Here is a 14,948-nt window from a genome sequence, read left to right as displayed (position 1 = left end):
TGTTGTGCAGTTGCCTATAAAGACAAATTAGAATGTATTACCAGTTAATATTAAGCAATATGCCGCAGTGGAAATGTACAATAAATAAAAGTAGCTGGATAGAGGCTACTTTAATACATAGGCAAAACTGTAAAGCAATCAAACACTGGGAACGGCACAGAACAATTGAATGCATTCACCAAGGTTTCTGTTAATGCTTTACACTAGACTAATCAGAGCTGATATAGATAAACCGATCATATCACTAAGGGAAAAAATCAGGTACTGCACGGAGGCTGCAAAAGAGAACAAAAACAATTAAACCCACATGTAATGTGTGTGGAATTTGGGAAAAATTTTAGTGGTAGAAGGTACAAAGTTTTGAATGAATGTGGCAAAAGAAGCAATCAAACAGAGAGCATACAGAGATAATGGGAAATCAGAATATTCGTCAAAATTATCCAGGTAGGAAAAATAATTTACTGAAAACTAATTTTAAGCAGAAATTAGGAAGAACTCCTTTAATTAAATGTGTTATTTCCTCTGAGCACTATTTTTAGTGCGCCTGTTAACATGTTTGCATAAATTCCTGTCTATTTAAATGCAGTCATTACCCTGTTAAAGTAAATAGATTAACAACTATGCTAAAATTGAACAGACTGGGATTTACACAAATGTGTTAATAGTTGAGCTAAAAATAGCATAACAACAAAAAATAAATCCAGCTGACTTCAAAATATCTGCAGAAACAAGCTGAGATCTTTTAAGTGTATTACAATGAGATACTAGTGAGCTGGGAAGTGACAAGACAAAATACTTGCTTCACATTGACTTTTCTTATAGATATCCTTAATGTCATAATTTTGATCATTTATATTGCAACCACCTTTTCCAGCTCATTTCAGGAATTCCTACGTATCTGCTGCTTAAACAATTACAATTTAACAGAGCACTTTGTTTAGGTGTCCGAGACATCTTATGATCGCACTTGCTTTCAGTGGGGGATACAGCAGGAGCATTCATGAAACCTTTCCAATTCTTGACCTGTAGTAGCTATTGTCATACACTGGGTAAATCAATACCACAGTGTCCTTCTTTGAAAGGATTTGTGGCTGCCTTGTACGAAATATGAGAAAGAAAGAATGGGATTTATCGTATCTTAGACTTAAAACTTTGAACGATCTACCCAGAGTCCAACACTCTAATAAAAGTTGACAGAATTGGTTTCAAATGGCTATGGGGCACAAAATTTAGATATTTTGTTTAGTGCAGGCTCAAGATCCTAGAAAATGGATTTCATCCTTTTAGGGTATACGGAATTGCTGCTGTGCATAGTACGAACTGCATCCCCTTATAAAAAGTAAGTTGGCTAAAATGATATTTGAAACAAGGTTAGTATGATTCTTTGTGGGACCTGCATGGTTCTTAATGGAACCATGTTTAATTGAGTGCGACTACAAGCACTCAAACAATATTAGAAGAGTGTCAGCCTTTAAAGACACAGTCTTCACGGGAACTAATGGCAGCAACTTACATTATGACTCCCAAGAAGGAGCAAAATCAGAATCAGCATCAGGTTTAAAGTCACCAGAATATGTCATGAAAGTTGTGAAATTTGCGGCAGCTGTGCGATACATGATAATACAGAAAAAGACTGAATTACAGTTGGTATATATGTATATTAAATAGTTAAGCTAAAATAAGTAGTGAAAAAACAGAAATAAATAAAAAAAAGTAGTGAGGTAGTGTTCATGGGTTCAACAGACATTCAGAAATCGGATGGCTGAGGGGAAGAAGTTGTCCCTGACTTGCTGTGTGTGTGTGCCTTCAGACTTCTGTACCTCCTTCCTGATGGTAACAATGAGAAAAGGACAGGTCCTGGGTGTGGAACTCGCTAATGATTGTTGCTGGATTCCTGAGGCACCATCCGTTGAAGATGTCTTTGGAGGCTGATACCCATGATGGAGCTGACTAATTCTACAAGTTCTTGCAATTTAATTCAATTCTGTACAGCAGCTCCCTCCACCCCCTGCTGCCGAGATCAGAACCACACTTTTAGACGAAGAATGGCGTTTTGCACTGTAATGCAGGTATTCACATGGTAGTCGTGCTCAATTGTCTTAATTCATCAGAGAAATCCAGGTAGAGTATGATGAGTTTTGAAGACTTTCTGGGAATTGGCTATCTACTGATGAGTATTTTGCCTCCTGCTCTGAGATCTCTATTGCATCCTGGGTGGCCAATTATATCCATGATAATGCTTCCAGTAAAAGAGTCACAACAGTGTTATCACCACTGAGACAGCTCTTATAGGAGTATCTCAGTAACTAAAAGGTGAAAAAAAAACTTCCTGTTACCTGTAAAACTCTAGGCTCTGGAAGGTGTTTGAGCAGCAGCTATTTCCTTATTTATTTTCCAATATCAAAGTCATGATTCTTGGTTGTTCTTGAGAAAATGCCCAGTTAGTTTATTGATGCCCCATTAAATAATGTAGTATTGTGAACATTCAACAACGGTTCTATGTTGCAATCAGAGTTAATGTTAGCAAGTGAAAAAATCAACATGGCTTGAATGGCAAGGTGCGAATACTGGATGATGCTGAAAAAATGCACTGTGCATATGAATTTTACAATAGTGCAACTTCACTTGTAAATGATTGCATATGCTATTTACTCTGAACTTACTTAATTTGTGCATGATGCGATTTATTTTTAAAAGTACACTAATTGGTTCGATTTTTAGGCTTTTGACCAAATGCATTTTTTTTTGTCGTCGTGATTTTTAGATTTCATTTGAGTTTTGAGCTTGGAAATTACTATTTTTTTTTCCACTTATTCTCCAATAATAAGTCCTTGCACTTCATTATGGAAGCCATTCTTATTTTTTTTCCTCTCATTTTCCTTCCAGGCTGCTTCAGGGGACATACCTTATAATCCCAGTTTGCATTAAGCTTTAAGCCTCTCCTTTGCAAAGCAAACTAATACATCAAATAAATATCCTTTCCAACAGCCAAGATGAAAAGACCCTCAGAATTGCAGCAGCGGCTGGTTTTCATTGTACCCAGGGAGTTATAACCTGCACGCGTGCAGTCATCAAGGCACCAGAAGACCAGTCAGCAGCTTTTGTCAACAGAAGGGCTACCACTCCATTAATCTTCAGCTGGTTTATGAATATCAGAAAGGATCACGTAAATCTGTGCCATTTTTTGCATGCATCTGTCACACTCAGCCACTCCCATATTATTCTGCATTTCCAGGTTCCTTGGAAGATTGCTATCCCGAACATGGCTTTTGACATCATTCCACAACGCTATTCTTCACTGTCAGGACTGTGGGCCAGTGGTGAAGCAAGTTCAGTGACCTCAACAGGGCAGACAAGACAAGACACTAGACATACCTCAGTCTCATCCTTTAATCTCTGGGCCACAGAAACTCTTCATCCCTTATGTCAGCGCGTGCTTAATTCATGTTATTTAAAAGGAAGACGTGTTCATCACTAAAGGAAATCAAGCTTCTCAAATGTAGTTTTAGCAGTAAAGAGCTTCAGTCGCAGTTCAGTACTGTATGATTGAGAACAGAAGGAACAGTAAAAATAAGAAATTAAGTGAAGAAAGTGTCCAAAAATGGGAAAGAAATAAAATTTTGTTTGTTGCATTGCAGAGCACAGGTATGAAGATATATAGTGGATTCCAGTTAATTAGGGCACATTGGGACCAATGAATTTTGGCCCAATTAAGTGGTTTCTCCTATTAGTCGTAGTTTCATGGAAATGGTTAATAAGGTATCAAAAATACAAACTTTTGTTTAAATGAGTATTTATGTACTTAAATGAAATACAAAACAAATTGGAACATAGCCTATGTTACTACTGTGTGTTAGTTCCTAATAGTTATCGATGGAGGAATTCATCTGGTGTATGCTGCCATCTATGGGGTGTCCAGGGAGGGATAGCGCCTCCGGAGAAGGGACTTATCATGTCCATTCTGGGGCAGCTCACTCACCTTTTGTCCCAACCAGGAACTCAGCTCCCACCTATGCTTCCAAGTAGCTGTTTGTGTGTGAAAGCAGCCACACCATGGTAAGTCACTTTGAAAGGCAGAGTAAACCAGGTGAGGGTAGATGGCGGGCCTGATAGCCCAGTGAAACAGGGACATGCCTATCCTAGCATGTGAAGTCAGCTCTGGCAGACTGAGTGGATGAGATCAACAGAGAGATCCAATGGGCAGGAAGGTGTTTCTACAACACTCCGTGGAGAGCGAAGGGCATGATAAGGAACAGAAGTCATGGTTATCCACTGCAACCTTTGAAGATCCCAGTTTGTGATGACCACTCATACCACTGGACCTGGACTTCTGAGGTTGAGAGAGTTGAACTGTCCCTATACAGCAGCTTTTCCACTTGAAAACCTATGCCACACAGGATTCACTGTCATCATTGGATACAGTGATTGACTCTAAGAATAAAATCAGTGCAGACACAGTGCAGATAATGGACTGCTTTCAACAATTGCATTCTTGAAATTTACATTATAATTGTAACATTCAAGATGATTGTTGATACCTTCAAATTCTTCATAGTTTCTAACTTGTTGAAGCCGTGAAATCATTTCATTTTCACTCCAGGCCATTTCTGACATCTTTGAATCTGAATGCTTGAAACAGCAGTGACCAAAACAGTTCTAAAATTGCCTTTCTGCTTATTTCTCACCATCCATTAGTGACAAAAATCACTGCTTTTTGAACACAAACACATGGAACTAATGCAATTTAACAACTGTTCGTTCTAAGCACAGAGTAGTGTCTAATGTCCACACAAGTCACAAGAAACTAATGTTAGTTATAAGCTGTTCGGCAATACTCTTTCATCCCAAATAAGCGGCATAGTGTCCATCCCAAATAAACAAAAGGAATGCTGGCTATTTTCTCAATTAGTTTTTATTCTTTAACAGTTGTCCCAAGCACGTGGCTCTCGCGATTAACCGATGAGCCAATTAACCGGAATCCACTGTATCATTTCAGCCAATTTATGGAAATGAATGAAGACGAAACAATGTGGAGAAGGACCAGAAATATGAGCAGTTTTTAAACATATGAACAAAAGGTTATTCTTGGAAAAAACATCAGTGACATTCAATTGGACATGTTCTACGATATAGCATCTAAATATGTAAATATAAATATAATTGTACAATTGCCATACCAATGAGATGAAATCCAAGGTAAAAGTTTTATTTTACTGGTAGACTAAAATGGTTACTTGACAGTATTGGGGCCAACTTCCTCTTATGCCTAAATATCTTTTAATTGGTGGACTGGATTTGGTGCAAGCTCACCAGGCATGCGTAAATAATGCTGTGTTTGTAGCGATGTGCTACACACAGCACTGAAATAACGACACGCAGTCGGTAAGTCATTTCGAGACTAGCTTATTCAATCTTCGTGGCGCTGGCATTTAAATCCCTAGCGCCCGCCCTCTCCGGGCGGAAATGACATCAGAGGTGCATTACCAAAATCTCCCCCCGCGCGATGGCTATTTGTGAGCCGGTTCGCCTGCGCAGAAAGTGGGTCGCCACATAACTGCTGCGGGTTCCTCCTCTTGCCCCCTTGGGGCTGGTATGAACTCTCCCGGGACGGCCAGGGGCGCGCCGTACACCAACTCTGCCGACAAGGCGTGCAGATCCTCTTTGGGCGCTGTATGAATTCCAAGCAGGACCCAGGGAAGCTTGTCCACCCAGTTAGATCCTCTCAGGCGGGCCATGAGAGCCAACTTCAAGTGACGGTGGAAGCGTTCCACCAGTCCGTTCGACTGTGGGTGGTAGGCAGTTGTGTGGTGTAGCTGCATTCCCAACAGGCTGGCCACAGCCGACCACAGGCTAGGGGTGAACTGGGCGCCTCTGTCGGAGGTAATGTGGGCCGGTACCCTGAAGCGTGCTACCCAGGTTGCGATCAGTGCTCGGGCGCAGAAATCAGCAGATGTGTCAGTGAGCGGGACCGCCTCTGGCCACCTCGTGAACCGGTCTACCATAGTTAGGAGGTACCGCGCTCCTCGGGACACTGGTAGGGGGCCAACGATATCCATATGAATGTGGTCGAACCTCCGGTGGGTGGGTTCGAACTGCTGCGGCGGGGCTTTAGTGTGCTGCTGCACCTTGGCTGTTTGGCACTGCGCGCACGTTCTGGCCCATTCACTGACCTGCTTGCGAAGTCCGTGCCACGCGAACTTGCTGGAGACCAGCTGGACGGTTGTCCTGATAGATGGGTGTGCCAAACTGTGTATGGAGTCAAAAACTTGCTGCCTCCAGGCTGCCGGGACGATAGGGCGAGGTTGGCCGGTAGCCACGTTGCACAGGAGGGGAGGGTTCTATCACCTGGGCCTACGAGAAAGTCCTGCAGCTGTAAACCCGAGACTGCGGTCCTGTAGCTGGGCATCTCGTCGTCTGCCTGCTGCGCCTCCACCAGTGCTGCATGGTCCACCCCCAGGGACAGGGCCTGGACAGCTGGTCTGGAGAGTGCATCCGCCATGACGTTGTCTTTTCCCAAGACATGCTGGATGTCCATCGTGTACTTGGAGATGTAGGACAGATGTCACTGCTGGCGAGCCGACCAGGGATCGGACACCTTCGTGAACGCCAAGATCAATGGTTTGTGGTCCATGAATGCAGTGAATGGCCTGCCTTCTAAGAAGTACCTGAAATGCTGGATTGCCAGATACAGTGCCAACAGCTCCTGGTCGAAAGCACTGTACTTGAGTTCGGGTGGTCGTAGGTGCTTGCTGAAGAAAGCCAAGGGTTGCCAGCGCCCCTCGATGAGCTGCTCCAGCACCCCACCGACTGCTGTGTCGGATGCGTCCACCGTGAGGGCGGTCGGAACGTCTGTTCTGGGGTGCACCAGCATTGCGGCATCTGCCAAGGCTTCCTTGGCTTTAACGAAAGCGGCCGAGGCCTCCTCGTCCCAAGTAATGTCCTTGCCTTTACCCGACATCAGGGTGTACAAAGGGCACATGATACGGGCTGCTGAGGGGAGGAAACGGTGGTAAAAGTTCACCATACCAATGAACTCCTGCAGGCCTTTGACCGTGTTGGGCCGGGCAAAGTGGCAGACTGCGTCTACCTTGGCAGGCAGAGGTGTTGCCCCATCTTTGGTAATCCTGTGGCCTAGGAAGTCGATGGTACCGAGACCGAACTGGCATTTGTCCGGGTTGATCGTGAGGCCGAAATCACTCAGGCAGGAGTAGAGCTGGCGGAGGTGGGCCAGATGCTCCTGACGACAACTGCTGGCTATAAGGATGTCATCCAAGTAGATGAACGCAAAGTCCAGGTCGCGTCCCACTGCATCCTTTAGCCGCTGGAACGTCTGTGCGGCATTCTTCAGGCCGAACGGCATTCGGAGGAACTTGAACAGGCCGAACGGGGTGATAAGTGCTGTTTTGGGGATGTCTTCAGGGTGCACCGGGATTTGATGGTATCCCCGGATGAGGTCTACTTTGTAAAAGATTCTTGCCCCGTGCAGGTTTGCTGCAAAGTCCTGTATGTGCAGCACGGGGTAGCGGTCTGGAGTGGTAGCCTTGTTCAGTCTGCAGTAGTCACCGCATGGTCTCCAACCCCTGGCTGCTTTGGGCACCATGTGCGGGGAGAGGCCCATGGGCTGTCGGACCTCCATAAGATCCCCAATTCTTCCATTCTCTTGAACTCCTCCTTCGCCAGGCGGAGTCTTTCTGGGGGGAGCCTTCGTGTGCGGGTGTGGAGGGGTGGTCCCTGGGTTGGAATGTGGTGCTGAACCCCGTGTCTGGAATGACTGCCATGAACTGCAGTGCCAGAATTGATGGGAAGTCTGCCAGAATTCTGGTGAATTCATTGTCCGACAGCGTGATGAAGTCCAGGTGTGGGGCCGGCAACTTGGCTTCACCCAGGGAGAATGTCTGGAAAGTCTCGGCATGTACCAGTCTTTTCCCTTGCAAGTCGACCAGCAGGCTGTGAGTTCGCAAGAAGTCCGCCCCCAGGAGTGGTTGGGCCACTGCAGCCAGTGTGAAGTCCCACGTGAACCGGCTGGTGCCAAACTGCAGCTGCACTGTGCTGGTGCCATAGGTCCATATCTTGCTGCCATTTGCGGCCCTCAGGGTGGGTCCTGGCTTCCTGTTGCGGGTGTCACACCCTGTTGGGGGCAAGACGCTGATCTCTGCTCTGGTGTCGACCAAGAAGCGGCGTCCCGACTGTTGTCCCAGACGTACAAGAGGCTGTCCTGGTTGCCAGCCGCCATAGTCATTAGCGGCAGCTGACCCTGGCTCTGGCCCTTGCAGGGCGGGCGACAATGACGGGCTTCTGTGCCCCACTGCTGGTGGTAGAAACACCACTGTTCACTGGCCTCCTCACTCCTGCCTCTGTGTTGTGTGCGGCCCCCTGCCGGGCCTGGTCTGGTCTGCTGTTGGGCACGTGGCCTGGTAATCTGACCGACGGATGTCACGCTCTCCATCTTGGCTTTCCAGAGCACGTCTACCTGGGCCGCCACCTTCCGGGGGTCGCTGAAATCTGCGTCTGCCAGCAGCAGATGTATGTCCTCAGGCAGTTGCTCTAGGAACGCTTGCTCGAACATGAGACAGGGCTTGTGTCCGTCGGCCAGGGACAGCATCTCGTTCATCAATGCTGACGGCAGTCTGTCTCCCAAACCGTCCAGGTGAAGCAGGCGGGCACCCCGCTCATGCCGTGAGAGGCCAAAGGTCCCAATAAGCAGTGCCTTGAATGCTTCATATTTGCCTTCTTTCGGGGGTGACTGTATGAAATCCACAACCTGGGCGGCCGTCTCCTGGTCAAGGGCGCTCACCACGTGGTAGTAACACATGGAATCAGAAGATATCTGCTGAATCTGGAACTGGGCTTCTGCTTGGCTAAACCACACGCGTGGTCGCAGCGTCCAGAAAGTCGGCAGTTTTAGTGAAACTGCGTGAACAGATGAAGAGTCGGTCATCTTTGGTCCAAATCCCGTTTGGACCATCCGGGTCACCAATGTAGCAATGTGTTACACACAGCGCTGAAATAACGACACGCAGTCGGTAAGCCATTTTGAGACTAGTTTATTCAAACTTCGCGGCACAGGCATTTAAATCCGGGCGGAAATGACGTCAGAGGTGCATTACCGAAGTCTCCCCCTGCGCGCTGGATTTTTGTGAGCCGGTTCGCCTGCTCAGAAAGTGGGTCGCCACATGTTCTATATTATTCATTTGTAGTAGTCCCAGATGGATCCAGGAAAAAGCTGAGTACTGGGAGAAGGAAGTAGTGTGTGTCATATTTCAAGGGAAAACAACAACAAAATAAGTGTCCTGAACATTTTTGAACAGGCTCGAGCAAACTTTGTAACAATTGAAGGGAGACAACTTAAAAACTTACCGGCAAATATCATTTGGAATATTGTGAGCAAGTTTGGGCAGAGGATGTTCATAAGAATGATGCCTAGAGAGAAAAGTTTAACCCGTGAGGATGTTTGATGTTTTTCGGATTGTACTCGATGGAGCTCAGAAAGACAAGGTGGGATTCCATTAAAACCTGTAGAATACTGAAAGGCCTAGACAGAGTAGATATGGAGAGAATGTCTTCATTGTTAAGTCTAGGATACAAGGACACAGAATAAAAGGATTACCTTTTAAAACTGAGATCAGAAGGAATTCCTTCAGCTAGAGGGTGGTGATTTGTGGAATTTTTAGAATTTGGGGGGCACAGTAGCACAGCAGTTAGCACAATGATTTACAGCGCCAGTATTCCAAAAATGTTTGGTTAGGTTTGATGAGTTATGGACATGCCATGTTGGTACCAGAAACATGGCACCACTTGTGGGCTACCCAGCACAAACTTTGCTATTTAATTAGATGCAAACACATTTCACTGTATGCTTCGATGTACAGTATGTGTAACCATTAAAGCTAATCCTTATTTCTTAATCCTTGAATAGTGGTCCAGCTGTCAAGGCCACCAATTATTGCTGATCTTGAATTGTTCCCCACAAGGTATTGTTTAGCCTTCTTCTTGAGCCGCAACAATCCCTCTGATAAAGTTTACCCCCTTGGTGCATTTGGTTAGAAGTTCCAGAATTTATACCAAGTGACTAAAGGACAATGATGTTTACCAAGTCAAAATGGCCTGTAGAGGAGGACCTGCAGCAGGAAAGTTTCCATAATGGTCAATCGTGTGGTGCACCCAATTATTTAACAGAACATGATAATTACCTTGGCAAGTGAATAAGTAAATAAATAGTAAAACGTAAATGCAAAACCATATAGAGAACCTCAGAAGTTTTTTTTTGAGCAGAGCTTTAATCAATGCTAAAACCTCAAGTTGATACTGTTGGATATCTTTTAGTGCAGCTAACAGGGACGGTATAATTCCTAGATCAGGGATATTTTCCAAAGTGAAGTCTTTTCTCTCCTCCCTGTGGGTATTGTGAATCATTCATAATTAGGTACACAGGACAACCCTCTGGCAGACTGAAGAAGAGCTCTTGCCCTGATAATAGGCAGCTCACATCAGGAAAAGCATGCTGGTCCAAATAACAAATATCTGAGGAAAGCCTACATGAATAGGAGTTTCTGTAAATTCTCATTCCTATGTTTATATGAAGAAGATGTTCCTGGAAAAATGCCTTGATACAGACACCAGAGGGGAAAAGGCTGTTCTTACTATGCCTTTTGTTCCCCCTTCAAGTTATAGAGTACATAGGCAGGTACTAAATCCATTCTGATTTCTCTCGTAACATCCATCCTGTACACTTACTCCATCAGGTTTCTGCTCTACCTAGGAAACAATACAGTTTTGCTCTACTCTCACCTCACCATTAACCTTCAGCTACCTAAACTTGATACTCTCAAACTTTTTTTGTAAATTCCTTTAAATGCTCTTCTCCCGTAAGGCTCACTTTCTTGTTTTGGCAAATGATTTGTTCGCAGCCTTCATTTAATTGCTTTTGAAAAACAATAGGGAATTATTTTCTATGTTGCAACTGTCCAGATTCCATAAAATTCCTGTGGCTCCAGAAGAAAAGGCAGCAGTTCTTGTTGACAGGGAGGAATTCTCCTCATTGTTGTTGAGCTGGTGCTTGATCACTGCAGACAGATAAAGAATGGCTATGCCAGTTTCTCTGGCAGCTGCCAAGATAACTTAATTCCTTGATACTCATCCATCTCCCCATCCTTTCATCCAATCAGAAACATCAAAAGACAACTGCTGGGCAGCAAAGATAGGCCTACCATTAGGCTGGCAATACTATTCCAAAATCCCGCCGCGCCTGGTGAACAATAAGATTAACAAGACCATCAGGTGTAATATTATAAGGTCAAGAATTATTGAGCAATCCAACCCATGTTGAATGGTTTTACTCTGAGCCTGGTGCCCTTCCTTTCCAGGAATTGTTGAGCAATTCCTTTAGTTGTATGCTTTTTTTAGCTAGAGGTGCTGCCAGAATTTAGTGCCTGTTCCTAATTGCCCTGAATATGCTGTTTGGTCAGCTACAAAGTCCTTTTGATGAATCATTCCCTCATTAGTGTTGGGGAAGGACTTGCAGATTTTTGGATATTTGGAAGCTAGCTTACTACTGCTGCTGCTATTGAGGGTAAAATGTTATTCTGGTTACAGATTGGCTGCCCTCTCTGTGCTCATGTTTAGGAGAGATGTTGGATATATTAGTGCCAACTTGAAGGGAATCTCTTCTAAGTTGTGGAGTTTGGTGAGGAAGCAGTTTGGAGACAAGTTGGTGATCTATCAGTTTGAGAAGAGAGACATTAGAGGTAGCAAAGAGGATGAGCAGTACATTAGTGAACCTATAAATGAGATGGAAGGGACACACTCACTGAAACTACATTGCAAAAAATAGATGGACGAATCAAGAGCAGTAATCTTTGTGATTCTTGGGAGATCTGCAATCTTACCTCAGGGAGTTACTTTGAGAGCGGAGCTTGCTTTATTGGCCTGCTGGAGATTGTGCTTCAGAATTATGTTAAAATATGCCGGGACGTTCCCTGGGAACTAAATCAGTTTTAAGCTCTCCTTGCTATTCTGCATGGAATTAAATCTTTGGGCAAGATATCAGAGCACCCTTCTTAGTATCTATCTACCCTAATAACCTGTGTAGTGCAGGTAAAGCAACTCCATGTAGTGCAAGTGAGGTTTATGTAGCCTCATGGAGTTGCATTCAAACTCATATTATATTTGAAATAAATGACCCACCATCTTTCAGTTGTGTTTTGCCTATTTCCATTTACTGTTAATGCTGCTTAATATATACATTATAGGATGGTTGGTCGCTCAAATAATATGCGCATGTTTAACATGCCGAAGATACTTTCCAAATTTACACACTGTGGCCTGGGATGTGTTTTAAGTGAGTGTCAATATAAATTGCTGTTAAAGCTGCAGTTTCTAACAACCTACCTGTCAATTTCAGGTCAGTTTCATATATTCAAAATCATCCAACCAGTAATCCCTGTGTATTCAGGCTGATTTAGAAGCAAGACTGTCACTAAATAGATGACTGCAATAAAATGTAAGTAACTTTTAACAGAACAATGATCAGGAAGAAATGAGTATAGAAATCTAACCAGGGGACAATGTGCTGTCATTTTGTTATACATTTCAATATGGGGCTATAAAAGGCACAGTATCTGAGCACTGCATCCAGCTGTGATGTCTTGCTGTAGCATTTCGTCCATTTAGATTTATTTAAGCATGCAAACCGATAGCTCCTACAGAAGATAACAATTGCAAGGGCCACCTTCCCCCTTGGTGTGCGGGAATATTGTTGTTAGCAATTAAGATAAATGAATAAATAATTAAAGATACAAACATGTGAAGTGGTGCAGAACTAATCAGTTAAACATGTTAACAGTTGTTAAATACCAGAATATTTAAATTATTTAAATCCTTTGTGCTTTTTTGAAAGGCTGGAATTATCCAAAATATGATATTGTAAAACACATTGCAGAACATTACCTCAAAGGTTTTTAAATGCAACAAAACTGGATTTATTTCCATAAAATAATCTGAGTGGAGCTCAGTAATATTTTTTATCAGTGACTAAAAAGTCAACATATTTTTCTCCTAATAAACCCCTCCACCTCCACCCCCCCTACCCTGGGTTCTGCTTGATCTATTGTGTGATCTGTCCCTGTTGGGAATTGACAGTCGCTTTCATTTTCTTATGTATTTCTTTTCCCTACCAAGGTCACATTGGAGAGAGCCCTCGAAGTTCTCAGCATTCGTCCTCCTTCACCCTTTCACCAGCTCCCGGTCATGAATCATTCCGTCTTCAGATTGAACTCCTGATGCTTCGGTTCCAGAAAACAGCCCGACTTCCGCAATTTTTCTTCATTCTCACTAACAATTTGGTAATGAAATATTGATTTTTAGTTAGATTCAAATAGATGTTATTAAGTTTGCATTGATAAATCGTTCTTTTTTGCAGGCTGGTGGTACTTCAGTCAAATTCTAACTACGCATTCATACCTTGTGATGTATTAATTTGACATATTTGTCATACAGCTGCCGGACAGAATGAGAGGAGGTTGTGAGATGTAAGTGTGGCTATTTCAGAAATGAGACATCATTTTAGGTGATTTATATTTTAAGAATTTAATGTTTGAAGATGTTCGTTTTCCAGAAACACGTACACTGCCTGTCTTTCCCTCAGAAAGGAGAATCTGCATGATGTGAGCTGGATGCTGGAGCCGAGGCTTAAGCTCTTTACGTATTCTGATTCCTTAGAATTGACTGACTGCAGCTGATGAGACTCACAAACTTTATTGAAATCCAGCTGGTTGTTAAATAAGTCGAGGACCAACCTGCCTCCTTGGGCTCATCGTGGCTTGAAGACGTTTAAAAGGGAATAGGCGATACTTTTATGTTTCATCCAGAAATAATTTGCCAACAGAAACTAGACAGTGAGCTGTGTGTACTAATATTTTGCTTCAAGGTCATATCAGCATCGAAGCCTGTTGGTCACAAATAAAAGAGTCACACACTCCCACTGCCCAGCTGCTGGCTGGCTGGTCCAAATGCTTCTAACTGGAAATTGCAGGTGTTTGTTATTTCAATGGTGCTTAGCTGAAAACTGTGTTGTTCTGAATTATTGCTTTCCTCTAGCTTTCTAATACGTCCATAATTTCTCAGATATACTCACACTTTTACTGCAACAGGTTAGATGACAACTGGCTGAAGCAGCATTGGATAATAGTGGAAGAAGTGGCTTAGCATTGAAATTTTTTTCAGAGCTTTCTGAATTGGCCTCCTACCATTTTGATGACAGGTACAGTTTTGGAGGGAGGGGGAAGAAAAGTGCCTGTTCTTCAGAAAGTCCTCCTCCAGACTGATAGGCCCACATTCCATAAAGCAGCCTGCTGTCTTGTGTTGTGAAAAGAATCAGCTTTTCCTAGGAACGCCATTACTGTGTAATGAGGCATGCAGCAAAATATACCTTCAGCAGCACTTGATGAAGGCTCGCTGACACACCAGACCAGACTGAAATGTTTTTGTGTGTTCTTCCTTATTTTGTCCATCAATCATGTCATTAGTCAAAGCAGACAGCCTTGTCAGCTGGGCACAGATGCAGACTGGCAGCAGATCAGTGGACAGGTGTTCGAGCTTTCCCAAAACAACTACTTGTCAAGGCCTTATACAAAGACTGTGTGCCAGCTAGAAACAAAGGGAGGGAAGGGTTGAGGTCACGAATGTAAGGGAGTACTCAACTCCAAACATTTTTAAGGTTGTTACATTAATAATGAAAGAGGTTTGTGGATCTCAGCAACTTTACCAGCTATTTTTTAAAAACATGTTCACTTAGATCACTTAAAAAATAAGGGACAGGATTTCATGCTCTGTTACTAATGTTGGATGTTAGCCAGTGCACTTGGACCAACTTCAGATACTCCATTTCATTACCTTCAATGGAAACAGATTTTGTGAGTAGGGGGCTGCAATATTGGTTACCTACTACAAAG

General features: G+C 43.6%; 1 long non-coding RNA gene across 1 annotated transcript in view; it reads left to right on the top strand.

Moving 5' to 3' along the window:
- The window catches only part of LOC132406873 (uncharacterized), a 72,131-nt gene extending 57,539 nt beyond the window's left edge, over positions 1-14,592 (top strand). The window contains exons 2-5 of the long non-coding RNA XR_009516295.1: positions 12,401-12,499; positions 13,177-13,340; positions 13,418-13,526; positions 13,613-14,592. This is a non-coding gene — a long non-coding RNA (uncharacterized LOC132406873). The remainder of the gene's footprint in view (positions 1-12,400; positions 12,500-13,176; positions 13,341-13,417; positions 13,527-13,612) is intronic.
- The last annotated feature ends 356 nt before the right edge of the window (positions 14,593-14,948 follow it).

This window comes from Hypanus sabinus, chromosome 17, assembly GCF_030144855.1.
Source record: "Hypanus sabinus isolate sHypSab1 chromosome 17, sHypSab1.hap1, whole genome shotgun sequence".
NCBI lineage: Eukaryota > Metazoa > Chordata > Chondrichthyes > Myliobatiformes > Dasyatidae > Hypanus > Hypanus sabinus.
This window is presented reverse-complemented; position numbering and strand designations above follow the sequence as displayed.